The sequence below is a fragment of the Typopeltis vanoorti genome, chromosome 22, assembly GCF_054136105.1.
Source record: "Typopeltis vanoorti isolate ZY-2024b chromosome 22, IOZ_Tvanoo_1.0, whole genome shotgun sequence".
NCBI lineage: Eukaryota > Metazoa > Arthropoda > Arachnida > Uropygi > Thelyphonidae > Typopeltis > Typopeltis vanoorti.
Window position 1 is genome coordinate 28279485 of NC_143570.1, and position 23246 is coordinate 28302730.

Genomic DNA, 23246 nt, shown 5'->3' on the forward strand with positions numbered 1-23246 from the left:
ATTAAAGCTACGGATTTTTTTATTTATTTTTATACCTTGCTTTTTCAAGCCACTTCAGGCCTCCAAGTAAGTGTGGTGATGGCCTCGCACCGGGAGATTGAAATTCATATCCCACCTGGAGACAATCACAAACATCCATGCCCACGGCGGGTTCGAATCCCGCCGTGGGCATGGTTTGAGGAACTCTTGTTTGAAGAAAAGAGCGGATACACTAACCACTCGGGCCAACCAGACTGGTAAAATGTACTGCTATGCATTGTACACCGTATACAGTGTACAATAAAGACGCTGTACAATACGCATTGTCATTTATAACCGTGTTTTGAGCAATTTAGAAATGTTTAGCCAAATAATACTACTAAATGATCCTATTCAAAGCAATATTTAAACCCCCTGGAAAAATTTTAATGTTCTCTTCTTCTTCCTTTACGTAATAGGCTTAGTGGCCAGTTACTATTCGAAAGGGGTAATCCCACAGAATAGGTCGGGCAATCGTTATTCCCGGAGTGTCCTATGTCTGTAGATGCGTGTGTGTTCACGGGGCTGGTTATTGAGACGAAAAATCCGAGTTTCCGGGTGGAAAAAAAAAAAACTCCCTACCCTCGTATGAGACCGACTAACTCACCTTTCGAAAGAGACCAGATAAAGGTTCCTCATGTCACTGACGGGAATCAAACCCAGGTCTTTCTGGACAAAGGGCTTCGTCTATACTGACTGAGCTACGGAGGCTCGAGAAATTTTCTTAAAGATCCAAATTTCATTTAATTTCGTCAAGTCAGTACATAGTAATTACCTTACTTTAAGAAATAATCAATGAAATAGTTTCAGTTATACTTAGACTAACGTGAGAGATTTTCTTATGGACCCCACATATCAAACTTGAATAAAATTAATCCAACTCTGAAGAACATGAGTAACTATGAACCAAACATAATCTACAGGTCCACATATTTGCTATACGTACGTAACAATTAACGTAATTAACGTATTCAATGTGTTAACGGTTCCGGTGCGTGTGTGTATACAGTGAGTATAATTTCGAAATCTTGGGAGAAGAAATCTGGCAAAAACAGATAACAGATATTGTGGAAGGCCTATCGTTAGATGCTGTTTTCTCCCCCCCCCCCCCATTCAACAGAAGAAATCCCCGAGTGGCATTGGTAAGTAAGAACATCTAACTTCATTAAGCACACAATCAGCTAGCTGTCAGAGAAATTTCTCAAGAGTACTCACCCATGGGAAAATAGGAAGTTTTTGTCAAGCTTCGAGAATGGATCTTGAGTGCATATTTTCAGTCCCAAAGTGGTATTTCTGTACATTCAGATACATCTACTATCAGAATAACTGTGATATAAACGAATTAGCAAACAGCACAACAGTTACTTTCAACACAAATTGTGTCAGCAAAATAAAATTCCATTATAATGGAGAAAAATAGTAATTAGCCTTTCAATCAGTAATATCGCCATACGCCGCTCAATAACACGACAAATCCTTACAAAGGTATGTCCAAAATTATTCCTTCCTTATATTCTTCACACATCTATGTCTTCAAACAGAGTCCGTTAAAAAAAATGTATACACACTTTAACAGATGTCATCCGTGGGCGTTTTACGAAGTTGGATCGGATTACGGTAGCAATTGTGTAGTATGATATTCTCTCAACAGATGTCGTTACTCACATGAATACTAGCATCAACACGTGACCGGTAAGACAGTCAAACAGAATGGCCGAGGCACGATTGTCGTTCAAGGAACGCAAGCCCATTTTAAAGTGGTATTTCAAATCTGAGAATGTTGAAGTTCAACGACAATGGAGTCGTCGGTTTGCAACTCAATCTCCAACACGCCTGACAATTGCACGCATTCGTGATAGGGTTGAGATCCATGGTACCGTGTGTGATGTGCACAAGGGAAGATCCGGGAGGCCTCGCACAGCAACGAGTCCTGCTTCCTCGACTATGGTGTTGAATCAGTTGACACGCTCGCCACAGAAGTCTACAACACGATGTGCACGTGAGACAGGAGTTAGCAGTGCAAGCATACGACGCATTCTTAAAGCAGCTAAACGGAAAGTTTACATCCCAAGATTGTTACATGAAGACGATCCTGATCGAAGAATGCAGTGTTGTGAGTGGTTTCAACACGTGGGTGGATGAGGAGTTTGTGAGGAAGATGGTTTAGTCTGATGAAGCACAATTTAAGTTTAATGGAACAGGGAATCGGCATAATTGTATTTAATGGGCTCAAGAAAATCCGGGCGTTCGTGTGGTCAAGGCAGTCAATTTACTGGGGCTCAATGTCTGGTGTGGATTGTCATCTTGGGGTTTAATAGGACCATTCTTCTTTGAAGGCACTGTTACTGATCAAGTGTACCCAGACATGCTACGCACATCCATTTTACCTTTCATTTATGGGAATGATCAACTTCTCTTCCAACAAGATAGCACACCACCACACTACCACCGAGACGTGAGAGCTTACCTTGATGAGAGTTTGCAGGGACAATGAATAGGACGAAGAGGTGCAGTTGAGTTCCTCCGACGTTCTCCTGATTTAACACTAGTGGACTTCTACCTATGGGGGTACGATGAAATGTATCGTAGAAAACCAGCTGCACTGGAGGCCTTTCGGAAAGAAATTGAAATGGCATGTGCAGCAATCCCACTGGACACTTTGGTCAACGTTGCCCAAGCAGTAGTTTGCCGTAATAATAAGTGTCTGGCTAATGGTAACCACTCTGAGCACCTCGTGTAATTGTAGAAGTCAAAAGTAACTTGTATTCATCCCTTGATGTCTGTATACATTTAGTATTACAATTTTTATACAGGTTTTTCTTTTGCTGAAGTGTGTGTACATCTTTTGACGGACTCTGTACATCAGTACTGACCTCAAATTGAGTAAAAAGCCAATGACATCATAAAAGGGGGTACTCCTAAACAAAAATAGACAAAATAGCCATAAAATTAATATTTATTTAGAGGAGTAAGTTACATGGAAAATTTTCCAGAAATAATATCTAGGATAAAAATAGTTTTTGTTTACAGAAAATTTTCAAATATATTCCCGTAAGTAAAGTGAAGTTTTATTTAGAAAACAAAATTCTATTCTAATGACAAAACGCGAATGTTTTGTTCGCAAGACAAAATTACAAAGATTTTGTCTATGAGAAAAATATAAAGGTGTCTCCGAAAATTTAATTATAATAGCAAAAACTTAAAGTATACGTATGCCATTTTTTTAACATTCATCATGAATGTCTACAAGATGTTTTACTTATAAATTCTGTACTGTAAACAATCCAGTAATTTTTTCTTTATCCTCTGTACTTACGATCATCAAACCGCACATACGCTTCTATTTTCCCCTCCCATCTATTGCTGATAGCCAATTTGTAAAACTATCTACGCCAATGTCCGATAGAGGCAATGCCAGTTTTCTATACCATCCTTGTACGTGTTATGATAGCAATAAGAAGCAAACTGAGATTGAATAATCGTTTTTATGGCTAGCCATTACAAGTTATAAAAGAAAATTCGAGCTGTAGCTTCTCACTAAAAGCACATTCTCTTAGTACAGATTCGTCTTGGCTTTTACTACAACAACAACAAAAAAAAAAAAAAAAAAAAACGCCTTTTATTTTCTTTATTGTTTATGAGGTAGATGTCGTCTACAAATGCTACGTTTTTATTTCACAGCTAACATTCAAATGCTTATTGTTATGAACTGGATCTATGAAACCAAGTTAGTTGGCCAGAACAGGTTATTGGAAGACGAAATGGGGAACCATTAGCTCGTTGTACTTAGGATTATCAACCACTTTCCAAATTTGTAGGATTGCTTCCGTCTATTTTCTCAAACAGACGGTATCTTTTAATATAATTTTTCTACCTTAAAAATAAATGCCAACTCGAATACTGCCTTATTTCTTGTAAATCGTAAGTTAATTTTTTTGTCACCAGTCTTGCAAATAGTCTTATCCCCCCCCCCCTTACTTAGCCAATATCTTTGCATCCTATATAAATTCCATTTCTCCCTATATTCATTGATATTTTCATTCTCATTGTAAATATCTAATTCGCTTTTGATGTCTTCATTTTTTTTTTATATAGTCTACTTCTGTATATCCATTATTCTCATTTCTGCTGTCTGCATGGGCGTCCGCAGAAAATTTCCATGGGGGGGGGGCAGAATTTTCCAGGGGGAGGAGCAAAGCTTGGAGACAATTACATCAATAAAATTTTATTTGATTATTTAATTTTTTGGCTTTTTTTTTAGATCCGGGAGGGGCAAGTGCCCCGTTTGTCCCCTCTGCGGACGCCCATTGCTGTCTGTATGTTACTTTGATCCTTCTTTTTAACCGGCCATATTTCTGAGCCCTATTAGTGGAGTCTATCACTATGTAAAATTTAAGTTGAGTTTCTCGTCTTCATTTTTATTCAAAGTCCTTTTAATTGTTCCACACAATTTTGAAATTTATTTTTTTTCATCTATATCCTTGTCTTTTAGATGTGTTATTATGTAACCTAAATAATTAAACCGTGTCAGCTGTTGTATCTGTCTAACTATTTTTGACCTCATATACTCTCTGCCTTGAAATGCCATGATTTTGATTTGTTTTTTGAAATCTTTAGAATGTATTGCAGACTTATTTAATTCGTAAGGATGAAATCTTGGAAGCCGTGTGTGTAGCCTTAAGTGCTGTAAGGACATCATGTTGGAGGTTTAATGGAATATTATTAGCACTGAAGGATTAAAACTAATTTTAATGCTTCCAATATTTCGTCTTAGTCACTGAGATATCTTCAGGGTTTGCAAATAACTTTACTTTCACTTAATATTGTATTGTATTCGAGTGTGTTGTTACAAAAGTTATTTGTAATCCCTGAAGATGTCTCAGTGACTAAGACGAAATATTGGAAGCATTAAAATTATTTTTAATCCTTTCCCAGCTGATAATATTCTATGAAATCTCCGACATGAAATCTTGGAAACTGAAGTAAATTAATTAAAATAAATATTTATCCTATAGTAATAATTTTACAATTATATCGTCTTTAGATAAATTAGGAAATTTGTGTTTATTTGTGTATGTTATTTAAAAAAAGGCAACATTTACTTAAATCAAAATGGACAGTTTCAATAGTCGTATTTCGATAAGCATATTGATTATGTATTGTATTTGGTGGAAGAATAGGTTTCGGAGATTAAAACAAATTATTTTATACAAAGGAAATAACCACATAAATGAACAATTATGAAAAATCATACCGACTTGACGAGTTATGGGAAACATTTTTAAAAAAATAGGAACAATTCATCTTGTAAAAGCATATGTGCAGAGTAAATGAAATTTTTACCATTTCCTTTCATACGGAATTGAAAAAAAAGCAGAAAATTTGATTTGTGCAGACTTCCGAAGCCTTTTCAGTATGATGAAACTATCCCAAAATGCCCATTGGGTATATTTCAATGTGAAGCATAGACGCAAATTTAACGGAGATAGCTACGGGTTTTCAAGTGAAATTTGGACTCAAATATAGCTACACGAGGAAAATAACCGTTTCGCGACTCATTTGCGTCCTTTTTGGAAATAAATGGAAGCTTTTTTCCATCGAGAATACAACTAGCACGACTCCGTTGGCCTCATAAGTTTGCATATATTAAGGGAAGCTCTCTCAACGCATGTGAGTCGCTGCACTTTGCATGTGTTTGTGTTGGAAAGAAATAAATGAGTATTTCTTGCTGCGTTTGAATGTCGTAGCATCTGTCACCATCTAAGAATAGGACACCTTCGAAAGCCGGCGGGAGAATTGAAAAAAAAAAAAAAAGCGAGTTAAACGCAAACGATTTCCTTGAATGAAGTACAGTTATAACTCATAATAATGTAAAGCTAAGCCTAACCGCACTGACCATATTACACATATGTTTCACGTACTGTGGGGATTTGGTGAATGGCAAGGAGAAAATTGTCTGTATGATTTGTGATATCGTCTCATTTCGGGGACGATATGGAATAATGAGTGCATATAAAAGAGGAACAAAATGACACAGAGGAAGGGGAGGTACACTATTACTCATCAGATATTCCATTTTAAGTCTCTCTCTCTTTTTTTTTTTTTGAATATATTTTCTGTGGTTCGATACTATAGTTAGACGGGAGATTTCTATTGATGCCGGTGGCGGTTAAAATAATGGTTTTTACAAGAATCTATTATTTAAATCTCTCTCTCATATACGAACGCGCGCATGCACATCCACAGATTCTTAATGTGTAGTGTATGTTTCATGTGGTCTCCTTATAGTTTATAACAAAAGCCAATTGAACGTTATGTACGTTGATTGAAAATAGGGATATATGTCTATTATTGAATTCAAGTTTCAAGCAACCTAGTCATGATTTTCCAACCATTTATAAATATAACCTTTATTTATTTGCACACAAGTATGTTAATAATGTCTAAATTCATAAATTTCTTATCAGAAATGCATATATGTTTCATATAATATGATATTATAAAGTAAAATTATAATATGAAATAAAAGGTGTATTATTATATGACTGATACTTTATTTCCACCTTTTAAAAAACATTAATGCATATAATTTTTCTAAAAGATAATTTCTTTTCCCAACTTATTTTTTTGCTCTTTATTTATTTTTTTATGATATGAAATTATATCCGCAGTTTAAGTTTTTACTTTCCTTTAACTCCGTTCTGTTGCGTGTATAAAGATACCGTTCTCTAATGAAGAGGAACTTCTTTTTCACAGGCGGTTGATCTGAAAGATTTCAAAGACTGCAGTCTCTGTTTACTCTCGCAACACGAGATGTAAAATAAGAAATATTATTACACCAGAAAGAATCTTGACTATAAAACTTTCTTATGCTTAACTTACCTAACTACTCTTATCTAAACTAACATTATGTTTATCTACCATAAATAAATATACATCTGCAAACTACATCAGTTCTTCCGAGAATTTTTTTTTAAAAAGTTGCAATGCAATTAAATGCCACTCCTCGTTAGTGTGATGCACTACACACGTACACATACATATACAAGGCATGCACGCAGTCATGTTTCGGATAGATAAAATGAATGTGTAATGTAATCATTTTATCCATCTTATAGCAAACTTCATCACAGGTTATTACAACAGGAGGCTTTCAAATGTAGGTTTCTTTAAATGTAAATGTGAAAGACTTCACAAGTAATATACAAGGCATGCACGCAGTCATGTTTCGGATAGATAAAATGAATGTGTAATCATTTTATCCATCTTATAGCAAACTTCATCACAGGTTATTACAACAGGAGGCTTTCAAATGTAGGTTTCTTTAAATGTAAATGTGAAAGACTTCACAAGTAATACGACATGAAATACTCTCCTGTTTAGCAGAAGGTATACAGAATAATTTGAAGAGTTTTTAAATGATAATTTTTCACTGTATATGAATGACGCATTGAAACATCAAATAGAGATAGAGAAAATAGTTATACTAAAGTAAAAATAGGAATTTAATTTTTGTCATAATTATACGATTTAATTGACTATTTACATACACTGAAACTGTTACATAATAATAGAACCATATGCAAACAAGGCAGCTAAATTGTAACTAATATACTTTAAAAACAAATATATTTTCGTGTATTAATACAATAACTTGGTTATAGTTTTGATATTTCGTTCCTCACCAAACGCAGAATTTGTCCCTTACAGAAGGATGGCTATCGAACATTAATTCAGTAGTGCAGGATGAACAAATGCAAAGAGTACAACGAAATGAACATGCTATGATTTATTAAAAGTAATGTGTTAATTAACATTACTTGCGTATGTTCAGTGAATTAGTTTCTTTTTTTTTTTTTTTCCATCGACCAGCCACCAAATATTTATAACCCAGTTATCTATTAAAATATGTCTGGCTAATTCTCGAACCCAGATAAGCAGCAGCAGCAGGCAAATGCCTTCACCACCATCACTTTCATTTTCTGTGTCATCATAAAAGGCAGATTTGGTTTTGCGATAATCCGTCAATTTCTTTCGATCTTCGGGGCATCCCGCCGTGAAACGATCAGCTAGTGCGAGCAAACAGCGCGTAAAGCTATGTGTCTTCGAACAACAACGAGAAATAGATGGGTTTTGTAAAACCAGAAACGGCGTGTTCTCTGATCCGGAATGGACTTTTCCCAAAGCCGTGTTTTAACAGAGGCCATACATTTCGGCTCATTAAGCGCATGCCGGGCGCGCGCGCCCCAAAAGTCGAGTATTCCTTACGCTTATATGGATGCGAAACCCACTTCTTTAACAACGCAAGAGACACATGGTGGCGAAAAATTACTGCATATGTTATGAACTAATGGGACAAGGAAAAAGAAAATGAACTATTTTTACTGGGTAACTGAAAAAAATTTGCAAAGAATGTGTCTATCATGTGACCACATTTGGATAATTTAACGGTCTCGCGAGCGTTTTATTTTGAGCACTCCTCCCAAGTCATTTATTACATTACAGCAATCCATCCATTTCACGCATGCGCAGTTCTTCAAATAACTGTAGGCTTATTTTCGTTGATTTCACTTGTACACAAAAATGCTATTCATATAAGTTTACTGAGAAAGAGGCACTGCTCAGGATAAAATTCAAATGCGATCAGTATTTCAAGCCACTTAAGAAACACTGTTGAAGATAAATTAATTAAGAAGGCGCTATTTTCTGTTAATAGAAGAATTAAGTATTGTTTACAATCAGTGGGATAATGTTTGTCTAATAATTTCTTGTTAAATTCACACTTCAGATGAATGCTAAAAGCAATTAAAACTCTTGGCCTCAAGTGATTGCATTTTTTAATGTTTTGTTTCACAATAACATAAAAAACTTGGAGGGGGGAGGAGAGTTGAAGGAAGATGGGAAAAAATCGACAAATGATAGTGAAACGGGGGAAAAAATTCTTACTGTTGGGCAATATTTGTTATTGTTTTTTTAAAAAATACAATTTTTTTTAACGTACCTAACATTGTTAACAAAACTAATATAAATTTACTGGATCCGAACAATGATTAAAAAAATTGCGTGCCTCAAAGGTATTCTGGTATAGCGACGTCACTCAACAGTTGAACCTAGAGACAAGAATATAATTTTGCTTTGGATAAAATATCAAAATTATGGTAAAAATTAAATCCTTTAATTGTAATGTCGAAATATTTAGAGACGGAGTAAACATGATAAACACTACGAACACTCTACTACTGGCGCAAACTGCATATAAACAACAGTGGAACTGCGCGACGGACAGTGTCGCATTACGCTAATAGCTCGCATCTCACTATGACGTGCATATGCTTGCGCGCGTAGCAATATGATACTGTGGTAAACACAGTGCTGCTAGCGTCCTTCGCCCTCCTAAGTACTACAAGATGGATTTTTATTATTTTTTATAAAAAATAAGAGACTTGTATAGGATTGTTGATGATAAAATTAAATATTACAAGCAAATATAAATTAATTAATAAATATATTTATATATCGAGAAAAATTGGGGGTGCTGCAGTTCCGCAGTGCCTATGCACGGACCACCCCTGGATTCCAAACACCAAATGATTAATGATAAGCTGAGTGGTGTAGGTTTTTCGGTTCATGCATAGTTTGAGTGCTTTCGTTTCTTCTATAGTCAAGTGAATAATTTTTTATGATAATCTCATCCATAAAAATGTTATAAACCTAATAAACATTTAATACCACGGAATTACCAAGCTGAGATTATCTGGAACCCTCATTGACCAAACATGGAAGTTTTTTAAATCATTTCAGGACACCGATAAGCAGAGTAATAGCCCCCCCCCCCACACACACCCTGGTGATGAAATTCATTTATAGTGCAAAGAAACTGAAAACAAAGAACCCTCATATTACTTTGCAAAGAATACATACGAAAATGCGCTCGTATTTTCATAAAGTCTAAACCTATGCACGTATAAATCTTAGAAGTACAATTGAAAACAAAGAAACCCTTAATTCCTATTAAATAATCTCCCTGTAACCGGTCCATAAATAGTGGACTTGTATTTTATGGAAAATCTTCCATTTCTATAGGCAATATTTGAATAAATAAAATAGCAAATTGATTTTTGTTGTTCTCAATGTACTTACACGTTAAGTCGCAATGGAGACAACAGGTATAGAAGTGTTTCTGTTATCGTTGTAGCCAAAAAATGTAATGACATAATTAGAAACATCAAGATAAGGTACAAACCACACCGACAAGCTCATATATAGGACTAAGGCTTATTCTACCCACGGAAACATTCTGAGGAATCACACACCAGACCCTATCTGTTCCATGTCTTCTCTACAACCATGATCCTGACTCATCGGTCTCGTCTTTATGTCTAGGGGATTACGTTTTATCGCTTCTTCCGAGTACGTTCAATGTCCCATACAAACTGTCCATTCAAACAGTGTTGCTAGCCTTTTTTTGTCAACTGGGAGACGCTGATAGCGTTCAGGATTACAGAGCGACCCTCCCTTGTCCTATAAAACCTTTTTTTTTTCTTTTTTGTGATGGTCATGTGTCGGAATAAAGTTTAGCGAAAAAGGCAAACATCTCCACTAACACGAGCGTGCTTCGCTAGCAACATTACCATCAACAAGGCTACAAGCTGGGAGTATCGGAACAGATAAATGTGAGGGATTTAACGAATAAAATATGTAAATCCTGTTTGTCTTACGCTAATAAAGGGCTCTAGGATAATAAGGCTTAATTAACGCGATGATCTACAGCTTTCCAAGGGATTATTCTGACATCTGAGCTTACTTTAATAGGAACGGGCAGCCATTCGTTATATTAAGGAAATAACAAAACAGGAGTTAAGAGCCGTATGTTCGAAGCGGGATTACATTGGCTATTTTTGCGAGCTCCTACGGCCCAAGCTGTTTGTCTGAAAAAGCACTTACTCACAAGCCGTTGTTATAAAAATAAAAAAATCGATCTATGGCATAACTCGAAGTTCTTAATTGGTTGTAATAAAATCCTTTTAAGCTTGTTAATATTAACTAACTTGCAACAGTATTTCGATGCGACGAATAGTACTTGATTGGAGTATGATTTAACAAGAATCAACGTAGTTTTAATGTTTTGATAAATTGCACGAAAACTACAAAATGGCTTCTGACGCATGTGCTTGAGAAAATGATTTTTATATGTACAAGGAACGATTGCTTTTTCAGAAATTTACTTAAATTTCTAAATGTTATTTATAAAAAGTTAAATAAAATATAATTTATAATTCAGTGTTCGCATGATTCATTAATTATTAACAAATTCTGGAGATTTTTGGGGATATGTAGTGTACACCTAATTGTGTTTTACTTAATTTTTTTATTAAGATGGCTTAGTCTATGAATTTGATGTTACTCATATTGCAAAATGTGAGAGTGTAATTTAACGAGCAGTCTTTCTACAGTTTCCTACCCCCAGTAACCAAAAACAAGAAACACCTGATTTTCCTAATATAAATGTGATTAAACATCACAGGAAAAGGAAAAAAGACCTTTTAACGAGGAGAATCGCATCTATCTCCGTGTTAGGAACTGTCTCTCAGCCTACCTCCGCCGCTTCCTGGAGCAGGAAAGGTACCTTACGGGGTGAGGAGTGGTTCCTGAGGAGATGGTGCGACCCACCAACCATCTGCCAGATCATACAAGGGGGGGGGAATCCGGTTGTGTCTGCACCTATAACACCTTCAAGTTGTAGGTGTTGACGCTATCTCGATCTTCCTTCCTGATCAGCGTTTAACCCACAGGTATGTCTAGTCCTTTCGCAGTTGAAAGTTCTTCTGTTCCCAGGTTGGGGTTGACCTGAACAAACCCGGACTGCGAAGGCCAACATCGAGGTGGTCCCAAGCCCTTTTCAGGGCGGGGTCTTCCGGGCCAGGTCATCTCCCTTTTTTTTCCTGGTTATACTGTTCTGGGTTTGCTCGGCAAACTCATTCCTCTATAGAATTGTCTTCCACATAATCTTTAGATATATTTACACTTGTTAAATTTGCTTAGTCTCTCCTTTTTTTTTCCTTTTCAGGATTTTTCCTTTTTAAAAGTGAAAAATCAAGTGAAAAACCGTTTTAGAAGTACCCCTGGGGGATCAACAGTTAAAACAGCTCAACTGAGGCCTTTTTTTATCCACTCTACTACTATGCACTCTATCTTTATTTCCTCTAATACTATCTGCTGAATCTCAGCCTATCTTGCTCCACAGGCCAATGATGAGATACGTTGAACTCACAAAATTTTATTAAAGACATATCTTTCATAAATGATCTTTCATTTCATCTGATCACAATCCAATACTGCTTCAGTTGTGAAACCAAGAAAAACTACCCCCCCTCCCCACACACACACTCATTCATATAATGGGAAAGGTTGACCAAAGTACTCCCGAAATGAATACAGTATATTGGTCCTGTTCCGCTTATAAAATCCAAAGAAGAAATTGAAACAGCTGTTAAAGACCTGACCCAGCAAATTAACACAGCCCTTACAGCAGTCACTACTTCCACAACTGCCCTCAGGCCCAACCACTTGCCAGAAGATATCATGAATATGATCAAGGAGAAAAATAAGGCTAGAAAAAGGTTTCACAATACCCGCGCACCACAAGACACACGAATCCTGAATAGTCTCAATTCTGCAGTGAGAGATGCCCTTAAAGCACATAGAAGTCAACTTTGGGAAGAAAGATTGTATTCTATCTCTCCTGACAATGACTCCATTTGGAATCTAAACAAAAACAAATCTCTTCCCCCCCCCCCTCTCAAAATAGATCTAGGTCTCATCCACACTGATGCAGATAAAGCCGAAGCAATAGCAGAAAACTTAGATAAGCAACATAAATCCTCATATGAACATCTAGACTTTAATCACATCTACAAGATCCATCGACATGTCAGATGTTCATCAAAATCTTCTGCAACCTGCTCCCATCAAATTGCACCCACATCACCAGCAGAAATATATGATATATTCAAGAAATTAAAAAACAAAAAGGCTCCTGGACCTGACAGCATCACCAACAAGATGATAAACCTGCTGCCTCGTATGGCTATTGTACATCTGACCAACATAATTAATTCCATCCTCTGTTTCCAACATTTCCCCTAATGTTGGAAGGAGACGGATACAATTCCAATCCATAAGACCGGAAAAGACCCGCATCTGCCTCAAAATTATCGGCCAATCAGCCTCATCTCAAATTTGGATAAAATTGCAGAGAAAGTTACTCTTACCAGACTCCAAGCCTCAGTACACAAATTAAACATTCTTCCTAAAGAGCAGTTTGGGTTCCGTCAATTCCATAGTACCACACAACAGATACATAGACTAGTTGAATACATCTCAATGGGCATCAATGTACTGGGTCTTTTCCTTGACATAGCCAACGCATTTGATAAAATTTGGCATTTCGGATTACTGCATAAATTGATCTCAACTGGAATACCATTGGAAATGGTTCACCTAATTAAATCATACCTTTTTGACAGGCTTATGCAAATCAAGATCAACGGTGCGGTTTCGGTACAGAAACGTATCTTGGCTGGAGTCCTACGAGGATCCTTACTAGCATCGATTCTGTTTTTCACATACATGTGATATCCCGCACAATCCATTGTCATCTATCATGACCCTCTACGCGAATGATACAGCGTCATTAGCCAGATCTCTACAGCCGCATCTTGCCATCAAAGAACTACAAGAAAACCTACTACTCATTGAAAAATGGTTCTCCAAATGGAAACTGCAGGTGAGTCCCCAGAAAAGCGTAGCCATGATATTCACCAGAAGACCGATGCTTCCTAAAGTGGACCTCTTCCTATTTAACACAAAAATCCCGTGGCAAACAGAAGTCAGATACCTTGGTGTACTACTGGACAGAAGGCTATCTTTCAGCTGTCATATCAAGGCTCTCTGTGTAAAGGCATCAAAAGCCATTGCTCAACTCGATCCTCTAATCCAGTGATTTTCAACCTTTTTCATAATATGGCACACCTAGACTAATTATTAAAATTCTGAGGCACACTAAAAATATATTCTTTTAATTTTGTGACGATCTGGCAAAAAAATAGGCATAATTTTGATTGATTTACACACACAAGATAAATAAATGCGCAAATTACGACATCATTTCTTTCAATTAATTTGTTTTCACAAATCTCACTACACACCCGAAGACTTCTCGCAGCACACCGGTTGAAAATCGCTGCTCTAATCATCAGGAACAGTAGACTAAACACCAGAATCAAATTACATATCTACAAACTGATGGTTCGTCCTATACTCACTTACACTTCTCGGGCTTAGAGCCATACTGCTGACTAATATTCTCAAATTACAACGAGTGCAAAATAAATGTCTACGTATGATCCTAAACGCTTCATGGTTCGTTAGAAATGTACAATTCCATCGGGACACAGATGTCCCCTATATTTACACTTTCCTGCAAACTATAGCAACGAAGTTCTTTTCATAACACCCCCCTGTTGTTCGAAGTTATGGAACATTTCAGATTTGTTAACAACATAAAAATCGGTGTACAGATAGTAGGAAGCGGTATTTCATCGTAGCAGTTGAATACAGGTGGTATGGCAACAAGAGGTAACTCAGTGACTTCGAGAGAGGTGTCATCGTGGGCTATTACGTTGGTAGCATGTCATTGCCGCTCAACTGGAGCATCCAAAATCAACGGTTGGCGATGTAATCCACAAATGAAGACATTCTGGCATCACTAATGCAAGAAAACACCACTGACAGAAAAACCTGTTAGTCATTTATGGCAACTGCCAAAACATCATCTGCACAGACCATGAGTTCTAGAAGGCCATTAACATCATGGTGAGCACTAATATTGTACGAAAAGAACTCCATTTACTGGATTTCCACGGAAGAGCAGTGGCACACAAGCCAAACATCACATGTAACAAGGCGGCTCGTCTGGCCTAGTGCAAAGAGCATGTGAACTGGAGAATTGACCAGTGGAAAACGGTACTCTGGAACGATGAATCAAGGTTCACCTGTTTCTAGTCTAATGGCAGGGTGTGGAGGAAGCCTGGTGAGCGTTTGTTACCACAGTGTGTTGTATCCACAATAAAGTTTGACGGTGGAGGAGTAATAGTGTGGGGTGCATTCAGCTGGTTTGGAGTGGGACCACTGGTCGTTGTTCGTGGTTCCATGAAGGCAGCTCAGTACCTTGATATTCTGGATAATCAGATGCTGTCTACACAGTGGAGTTTTTAAGGAACCGACTGCGTTACTATCCAGACGACAATGCTCCATGCCACAAAGCTGCAGCTGTTATGGAATGGCATGAAGAGGTGGATGCTAAACGACTACCCTGGCTTGTGCAGAGGCCTGACCTTAACTCCATCAAACACATGGGGGGCGAATTGGAGTGGAGATTGAGGTCGAGAGCAGCACGTCCTTGATCTGTCACTGAACTCGGTGCTGCTTTGATGGAGGAATGGAGACAAATTTCCCCTGATGTCTGGCGCACATTCGTAGCAAGCCTCCTTCAAAGGATGCAGGAGGTGATCAAAGCCAAAGGTGGACATACCCGATATTAGGGTTAGCCTGCTGGTATCAATTGTAAACTGCTAAAGTGTCTGGACAATGATTGGTAGATAGCGGATATATATATATATATATATATATATATATTGATGTATAGGCGGGCTGTCACGAAAATTTAGGAGTCGCTGTTCTGTACAGCAATACGAATCCCCCCCCCCCCACCACCTCCACACACACACACACATACACACAGAATACTGCTAGACGAAACTGTATTAGAAAAATGCAACCTTAGACTGGGTTGGTTGTGATCCAGCCCGAAGCAACTAAGGCAATGAAACGAGTATGTTGTATATCTTACTAAGTGTGTTCTCCGGTTGGTTTGTTTGTTACGCAGGTTCAAAAGCCTGAATTTTCAGAAGGGGAAACTTCTGCTACCTCCGTATGGCTCGATTAACTCACTAAGAAGAGTATTTATAATTAACTATTCATGAAATAGTTGAAAACATAATAGTACTAATTTAAAAATAAGAAAATACTCAAATGCCTTGGTATATCTCCTTAGGACCGCTAAGGAGCAACATAATGTGTCTGCTCTGTTACCAATCATGCGTTGTACCCCTCCGTCCCCTCAACAGGGACACTTGTTTTTAACAATATTTTTGTATGTTTTATATATTTAAACTTTTTTTTTACTTTTTATTTGCGAAAATCTTCGAATGCTTTTTCGCCACTGACTGAGCCACGTTTACAAGACCAGGGCACTCTCTTTTATTGGTTTCTTGGTCTTACACTGTTTGTAGCTCTGTCTTTTCTTTCTCTGATCCTGCTTACTGTACTCTATCATCCGTTTTTTTTCTTATCTCCGAGATTCTCTAGCAAAATCCTTTTTCTCTTACTAGATCTTGTTTTTATTAGCTTAGCAATCCTCAGATTATCCTGGGAGTTGCCTGTTAGCATTTATTCGTATTAGCTGCGTACGTTTGGCGAATTAGTTTCAATTTTTGTTTCTGTTAGAATAGTTCACTGCTTGACCTTTTCGAAAGCTTTCTGTCAATATTAACTGATGTTCTTTCTTTATTGTGCTTTTGCTGTGTTTACTTTAATTAAATAAAGATGAAAAAAAAAACTGTACGTGCCAATGCAGTTAACTACGTTAAAATATTTTTCAATTGCACTGATCATTGCTTAATAAAATAAAAAGACATCAATTGTCTTTTTATTTTTTGGTCAAATCAAGTATGATACTGGAAATATAATCCATAGAAACAATGCTGAAATAACCTGTATAGATAGTTGGAAATTATTGCAACTAAGGTCAGATATTATCAATTTAATTGCTTGTTCGAGTCCGTTTTTTTTTTTCGTTTTCAGAGGGGGAAAAGAGAGGAGAGAACAGTGGTGCACCCAGGAGGGAGCCCCCCCCCCAAAAAAAAAAACACATGAAAAATTTCCCAAAATCTTTTCCTAATTAAAATTAGTTTTTTTTTTTAATTTATGTCGTGTCTTCTATTTCTATACTACTTATGAATTAGCGGTCATATAGGGTGGGAATACCCTATAGCTTTCGGAAATCACGGTCGCTGTGAATGCAAGGCGAACGAGGTAGTGCTCAGGGGGGTCCGAGCGCTACTTCGTTTGCCCGAGTCGGGCCAGAGGAGATCACAAGTTTTATGTATTGGCGATCACTGCAGATGCTCAGTCATAGGTCGTATGCAATACGTAGTGTGTATTCTCAAATCGTCTACCGAACTCGCCCCCCCCAAAAAAATTAAATCGTGAGTGCTCCCCCCCTCAAGATTAAATCCTGAGTGCGCCACTGGGAGAGGAATCCTCCTCATAAAGGCTCCCTAACTCACCTTTAGTTTGTCTTTAAGCGTGTATCTTATTTAAAAGCAGGAGAGTTTAGACATTTTTATTTTGCTTCTTACATTCTAAAAATATCCATTGTTCGGTATCATTAGAATTTTTTCTACTTAAATTGCTCTTATATTCTATACATTTTCAACTTACAAAGACGCCAGTATCTATTCGATTGGTCTTTCCCCACGGTAGTTTAATAATAGGTCTTATTTCTCGTATTCTCTACAATCTAACCTTATCTAATACAATTTTCCGAGATCCACTACGAACGGTGCCTTGCTGTCTTGTACCGGATGACCTTAATCTACTCTTCTCCTACATCTAAGATAGTCTATTCTTGATAACGTCGAAAATCCCCAATGAACAAACAAGTTTTTTTTTTTTTTCCCCGAGAGTTGCCACACATTCTTATTTCTTTAAATTTATCTTCCCCCGTATCCTTATAAATATCGCTGGCCCCTCAATGTTTCATAAATAACGATCAAAAACTATAAGAACGTGGACTTCCCAATCGCAAGACAGTAAAATGTCTTATGATAAAACTCTTCGGTCTGTGTTTTTGTAGATTAAGGAAACGTTTATAAAAAAAACATCTGAGAAAGAAAGAAAAAAGAAATTTGTAATTTAAGTATTTGAAGAAATGAAAATACACTCGCATAGGAGAAATACATCGCAGGTGTATTATTTTCAAACATGATAGTAAAAAAAAAAGGGTGAAATTTTCACATTAACGAGATATTCTCAGAAATCTTAGCATATTTGAGAGATGGACGTTCTACGGAAGTGTCTCATCACTGATATTACTACCAAAAAAAAAAAAAAATCGAAACTCGTCCGTAGATGGAATGGCAAGTAAGATATTGGTTATTACTTTGTAACAAAATACCCGATTTTGTACAACGTGAAAGAGGAATGATTAGAATTTTTTCTTTCTTTCTATGTTAATAATAAGAAGAGTGTGAAAGAATAAAATTCTAAGGATTATTCACGTCGCCTCCTGGTTTTAATGACTTCGGTCCGGATTCAAAACAAACCGACACACACTGATAAATCTTACGCACGTAACTCAAGGCATTCAAAATAAATTCTAAGAAATTTCAAACGGTAACGAAATATATTTTTTTAAAGTTTAAAAACCTGGACGATAGCAGCTTTTTAACCCGACTTGAAAAGGGTGTGGAGAAGTCTATTTTCAGTAACAAAATCGCTGTTAACGTTCTCATTATTGAGACATTGAATAGAGGTAAAACTGAAGTAAGACTGAGTATTTCACACGCTTGCTAACCTCTTAATGATGTCCTTTCGTCTTCCCAGTATCTACCCCACGAACACTAAATAATAGTACAAGGAACAGGTAATGGACGACACCCAAATCTTTTTTTTCCGTTTTTTTGTGCTTTTTTTTTGTTCTCAGAGAAATGGGGACAGTGGAGTTAATTACAAAAGATCGATCCACTGTTGAACGTGTAAGAGAGGTGGAGTGGATTGGGGAGAAATGTGTCACATGACCATTGTAGTAATCCTCTTGACGGGGGGGGGAGAGTGTAGTGCTTGCAGCAATTACAAGAATTTTTTTTTTTTAGGACTTCGTCGGATTATGATTGTCTCGCGAACGCCTTGTTCAGAATTTTAGCTCATTAAAGACTTGGTGACAAGCAGAAAACAAGTACTTTAGACAAGTATAATCACTCTTATTAGGTGAATATCGTCTTTTTCCTAAGCAGGTAAACTCTATTACAACTGAAGGTAAGTAACGGACAAGATGGATTAATTAAATACAAATATTTCTTTAGATTTCGGCCACTTGGTGTATTATTGTGGTTCGAGTTCCTTGACATCTCGCGAAATATAGACCATTTTCTCTTTCTTTCTTTTCATATATTCCAGAACGAACCTACTATTCAATAATATTCCTGTGAACTGAGGAGGGTGATGCTCGCTGTTGTGGTGGTCGTATTACGGAGTCTCGTACACGTCCTCAAATTATGCAAGCTATATTTTTTTAAAACTAACTGAATTCAGGCATAGAATGAAGTCGTTTCCACAAATGTCAGAAATTTAAATAGTAAGAGGATGTGTAGAGATATTTTGAATACTTCGCTTTCTATCAAAACTTCAACTCTATCCAGTCATCAAAGAATACCGCAAAGAATATCTCGTGAGAGAGCTTGTCATGTTGTCTCTATTGAAAGAAAAACAAATTGATAAAATGGAATTAATCTTTTTAAATCCTTTTAAAACTAAAAAGAGAAAGAACAACCAGTTTCTTTTGATGTCTGAAAAGTTTTCTCTCAAGGGTATGCATGCACACTTTTGAGGATTGTCATCCTTGTATATCCCGACGTTTTGGATAGTCTGAATTGCATGGCTTAACTTTGGCCCCTACACTTATAAGACAAAGTAATGCAAGTGCCAACTTAATGCACAAGGGACCACATCCGATGCTTTGAAGAATCACAAACAGTTCGATCGTATATCTTGAAAAGAGAAAGATCGGTGATCGAATGATATTTCAGAAGCACAGGTGCCTAAACATTGTCCTAATCAAATGCCTTTGGTTTGTTTTCATTGCAATTACGTCACTTAATTGAATGTTTTCTTTTAGTCCAATCTATCTGTTCTGGAAGATGCAACACAGGCTAACTCATCTTTAGTTGAAAAGTTCTTATCACGGTTTTTCGTGTCCTAGACGGAGTTCGAACCCAGTTTTTTTTTTTTTTTCAACCTTTAAAAGGGCATCGCCGATACTAACCACGGAAGTTAGATGGGGGACCCGTTTGTTTCCAATTCATTTTTGAATTAAAGTTCCGATACTAGGAGTAAACCATCGACCAAGAAAGCATTACGAAATTTAAGGAAATACCAACAGAAGACGTTTAAAAAAAAAAAAAAAAAGGCCGAATTCATAAAGACGTTAGCATTTTGTAATTATCGTAAATATAAGCTATAGTGCTCAATCGGGAAAGAAGAAAAGTCTCAAGAATTCAGTATGTCAAAAGAAATGTGATTTAGCATGTAGATGAAGACAGAACTCGTTAGTTTTCGTGAAAAAAATGGCATACTTGTGTCCTTCCTTGGAGATGAGGAGCACCAATAAATATCCCACATTGATGACAGACCAAATTACGAGTAATTCCCTGGGAGAAGGAAAAACATTAGAAACGAGATACTAAAAAGTGAATCAATGGAAAGGCAAGACGCCGAAAATATTTTCTACACTTTGGGAGCCGAAACATTCTACAATCATTACAGTGTTCATGAATCATGATGTTAAACCTGAAGCATAAGAGGATTTCTATATATTATTAATGTTTCTATTAAGAATGTTGTTACAATGACAAAAAAAAAAATTATTTTTTTTTCTTGTTTTAATTTGCAGCGAATGTGGTACAGACCCGCGATCTCAGGAAGCTCTGCCTTCTAACGAATACATCTTGGCATAGCGTAGGATTCTACCCTGGAACCAGGGGCCTTTGAATAGTCATGATTGTATTTTCGACAATATACACATATCGGTCGGTCACTGAATTAGTAAATGCAAAATACTTGATCACATGCGTCATCACGTGTTTCAGGCAACTATTAAGAATGTTCTGATCGGTAATCGTCAATGGTGTTTGTTGATCACAATGGGAAAAAGAAAGAATCTTTCGGAGTTCGATAAAGGGCTTATTGTGGGTGCCTGTCTGGTTGGAGCCACGATTTTGAAAACAACAGATTGGTTTCTTAAAAGGTGAAATATCCCGGTTGTTTAATCAATGTAAAAATAACCCACATTGCTCTCTAAGAGGCATAACTGTGCTCCTAAGAACCGGAGCACAGTCAGTAATGAGATCGCCGTGTGCGATCTCATTATTGACTTATGTGCAGCAATTGACGCATTTAATGAAGACCGTTCCAGACCCATATCTCGCTAAACTATGCCTAGGGAATTGAAGAGGATGGGTATTGGTAGCTGCTAAAGGAGATCAAAGACGGTATTTAATAAAAGTTTTTTTTTTTTTAATTTAGTGGCCTAAGAAATTGGTTTAAAACATAATTAATACGAAGTCCAGCCTTCCAAGTACATATATTCAACTCAATTACTGTAATTGTTCAATACTCCCATATATATATATATAAATATATTAGAAAATAACTTTTCTTTGGGTCTACATTAGACTTTTATCGATCGTAGGGCTGTTCGGCGCTAGTCCAGTTAGTTAATCTATAGTTTATACAAAGGAAGGAGCATATTATTCAGGGCGACCAGCTCCCAAATCCTTTTCGCTGAAAAGATTCGTTGCCTCGCTTCACTGCTATTTCTGTATGGTCAGAAGGTTTGGAACCGCTGTGTTGACACCATTTACTAGCTATCACTCTTCTCTGTTCCTGTACGCACGGCACTAAATCTTATTTCCGCAAAATGCATCTTACAAAAGAATCCTTTTCATGTGAGCTCTGGCAACTCACTTAGTAGTCTTGTAAATCTAATAAAAGACACCATAACAGAGTTTTTCCCCCCTTACATAGTAAAGACAAGGCTAATCGAAAGTCTAAAATAGGTATTGTTCTGCCGCATAGTAACATATCTTCAAAAGAAATCTATTTACTAAAAAATAAAAATGACCAACTTCCTCTAAAAGAGTTACAAAGGCAACTCTGACGAACAGATATGTTTTCCCATTTTAGGACAGAAATAGGCGTTATGACCACTGCTGCCACCTATTGCTGACAATATACTTTTACATTATCTGCATTGGCGATAAAAGACGCACAGGTTTTATTCAGTGAATAGAATTTGTAAGTTTCCATATATCCATTCGGGTTTTGTTTTGCATTATTTCTATTTTTAGTACATTTTTAGCCTTCGCTATTCATTCTATATCTAAGTATTTATATTTGCTGTCATCTTTCATAATTTGCCATATTTCTGACTACGCTATCAATTGTATTTAACCAGGGTTTTCCTTTTTCTTCTGTGTTTTCTCTTACAGAAAATATTTGTAATTTTTCAACTTCTGTTCTTTTGCTTTCTGACGTTTCTCATTTGTTTATATGAAAAAATATAAATATTTTTATCGTTCTTTTTCTCACTAATGAATCATTTTCTGTATTTCAAAAATGGAAACCAAAGAAAAGTTTTTTTATCTAGAAAAAAAACGAAGTAATATTTCAAGGTTCTAAATAACCACTGAACTAAGATAAGCTTGTAGTGGATGCAGGGTTAGATTAAAATCTGTTTAAATCCTATAAGCAGGGATTATATTTCAGTGTATCATATTTTTATTTGAAAAATATACTAATTAAAATAATCTGCAAAATTAAACTATTAGTTATACTTGGCATTGTTAATAAATTAATACAGTAGGCAGCTGCCTATTTTGCTTAAGAATAAATCGACAATAAGCAATATGCTCACTTACCTAATAATGTGACACCTTCACATTTTCACACACATCCACACTGATCAAACTTTCATGAACAATTCACCGTATCACTCATATTCTTCCGATGACAAGTAGGGCGAAAAGTCATCTTAAATTCATTACCTAACAAAACGAATTAAATCATGATTTAAAATTATTCCGTTACAGTAGATGACTACGAGATCGTAGCATAATTTCGTGAGTTTTGTAAGTAATTTCGTGTTAGAAATTACATTATAACAGATTGCATTAAGCCATGGAAAAGAAAACATCTACACTAGCAAATGAATTATGAATTAACTAGATTCATTGCTTTATTTATGTTTTGGAGACATAACTGTACCTCCGAATCAAAAAATTAGAATAATCAAAGAAAATGTGTTAAATGATTTGCAATTCCAATTAATT